The 2,500-nt window shown below is 59.8% G+C and overlaps 1 non-coding gene across 1 annotated transcript; it reads left to right on the forward strand.

Annotated features, from left to right (window-relative positions):
• The first annotated feature begins 1,822 nt into the window (after positions 1–1,822).
• Positions 1,823–1,941, forward strand: LOC141979252 (5S ribosomal RNA). The gene has a single exon (XR_012636674.1). It is a non-coding gene; the product is annotated as a 5S ribosomal RNA (ribosomal RNA).
• Positions 1,942–2,500: the final 559 nt, after the last annotated feature.

Consider the following 2,500-nt stretch of genomic DNA (forward strand, 5'->3'; position numbering starts at 1 on the left):
TTTTCCTCGGGGTTGACCTGGTGTCCCGGGGGGACTTAGACATTTTTTTCAGCCTTTTCCTCCGGGTTGACCTGGTGTCCCGGGGGGACTTAGACATTTTTTCAGCCTTTTCCTCCGGGTTGACCTGGTGTCCCGGGGGGACTTAGACTTTTTTTCAGCCTTTTCCTCCGGGTTGACCTGGTGTCCCGGGGGGACTTAGACTTTTTTTCAGCCTTTTCCTCCGGGTTGACCTGGTGTCCCGGGGGGACTTAGACATTTTTTTCAGCCTTTTCCTCCGGGTTGACCTGGTGTCCCGGGGGGACTTAGACTTTTTTTCAGCCTTTTCCTCCGGGTTGACCTGGTGTCCCGGGGGGACTTAGACTTTTTTTCAGCCTTTTCCTCCGGGTTGACCTGGTGTCCCGGGGGGACTTAGACTTTTTTTCAGCCTTTTCCTCCGGGTTGACCTGGTGTCCCGGGGGGACTTAGACTTTTTTTCAGCCTTTTCCTCCGGGTTGACCTGGTGTCCCGGGGGGACTTAGACATTTTTTTCAGCCTTTTCCTCCGGGTTGACCTGGTGTCCCGGGGGGACTTAGACTTTTTTTCAGCCTTTTCCTCCGGGTTGACCTGGTGTCCCGGGGGGACTTAGACATTTTTTTCAGCCTTTTCCTCCGGGTTGACCTGGTGTCCCGGGGGGACTTAGACTTTTTTTCAGCCTTTTCCTCCGGGTTGACCTGGTGTCCCGGGGGGACTTAGACTTTTTTTCAGCCTTTTCCTCCGGGTTGACCTGGTGTCCCGGGGGGACTTAGACATTTTTTTCAGCCTTTTCCTCCGGGTTGACCTGGTGTCCCGGGGGGACTTAGACTTTTTTTCAGCCTTTTCCTCCGGGTTGACCTGGTGTCCCGGGGGGACTTAGACATTTTTTTCAGCCTTTTCCTCCGGGTTGACCTGGTGTCCCGGGGGGACTTAGACATTTTTTTCAGCCTTTTCCTCCGGGCTGACCTGGTGGCCGAGCGTCTCGCCGTCCGCGGCCGGAGCTAGAGATGCCCCCCCCCCCAGGCCAGCCTGCGAAGCCGCGGCCAGGATCGGGCCCCTGGAAGTCTGACTAAAAATTTTCACCGACCCCAAAAACGGTTAGGGGGGGCCTCATAAAGCCTCCGGAGCGAAAAAAAAAAAAACGGAAAAAAGGATCGGGCCCACCCGAGGCAGGGGAGTCAGTAAGGGAAAGGGGACGAGGCGGCCCGGAGCCGGGTGCCCGGAGCCGGGTGCCGGCGGCCAGGATCGGGCCCCTGGAAGTCTGAAAAATTTTTTTCACCGACCCCCAAAGTGGTATTGGGGGGGGCTCATAAAGCCTCCGGAGCGAAAAAAAAAAAAAACGGAAAAAAGGATCGGGCCCACCCGAGGCAGGGGAGTCAGTAAGGGAAAGGGGACGAGGCGGCCCGGAGCCGGGTGCCCGGAGCCGGGTGCCCGCGGCCAGGATCGGGCCCCTGGAAGTCTGAAAAAAATTTTTTCACCGACCCCCAAAGTGGTGTTGGGGGGGGCTCACGAAGCCTCCGGAGCGGAAAAAAAAAAACGGAAAAAAGGATCGGGCCCACCCGAGGCAGCGGAGTCAGTAAGGGAAAGGGGACGAGGCGGCCCGGAGCCGGGTGCCCGGAGCCGGGTGCCCGCGGCCAGGATCGGGCCCCTGGAAGTCTGAAAAAAAAAATTTCACCGACCCCCAAAGGGGTGTTGGGGGGGGGCTCACGAAGCCTCCGGAGCGGAAAAAAAAAAACGGAAAAAAGGATCGGGCCCACCCGAGGCAGGGGAGTCAGTAAGGGAAAGGGGACGAGGCGGACCGGAGCCGAGTGCCTACGGCCATACCGGACGGAAGGCCCCCGATCCCGTCCGATCTCGGAAGGTAAACCGTCCCGGGCCTGGCTAGTACTTGGATGGGTGACCGCCTGGGAATCCCAGGTGCCGTAGGCAGCTTTTCCCGCTGCGAGCCAGCTCTCTCCTTTTCTGGGGAACAAGGGCAGGGTCGCCCTGCCAGGGGCCCTGGGGCTGAAGTCCCTGCCGGCCACCAGGTCAACCCGGAGCCTGCCCCTCTGCGGCCAGCAGGTCAACCCCATACCGGCAGGGGGTTGACCTGGTGGCCGGGAAGCAGAGCGGCCAGCAGGTCAACCCCATACATTCAGCGGGTTGACCTGGTGGACGGGAAGGAAAGCGGCCAGCAGGTCAACCCCATACTTTCAGCGGGTTGACCTGGTGGCCGGGAAGGAAAGCGGCCAGCAGGTCAACCCCATACATTCAGCGGGTTGACCTGGTGGCCGGGAAGGAAAGCGGCCAGCAGGTCAACCCCATACATTCAGCGGGTTGACCTGGTGGCCGGGAAGGAAAGCGGCCAGCAGGTCAACCCCATACATTCAGCGGGTTGACCTGGTGGCCGGGAAGGAAAGCGGCCAGCAGGTCAACCCCATACATTCAGCGGGTTGACCTGGTGGCCGGGAAGGAAAGCGGCCAGCAGGTCAACCCCATACATTCAGCG

Source organism: Natator depressus, chromosome 28, assembly GCF_965152275.1.
Source record: "Natator depressus isolate rNatDep1 chromosome 28, rNatDep2.hap1, whole genome shotgun sequence".
Lineage (NCBI taxonomy): Eukaryota > Metazoa > Chordata > Testudines > Cheloniidae > Natator > Natator depressus.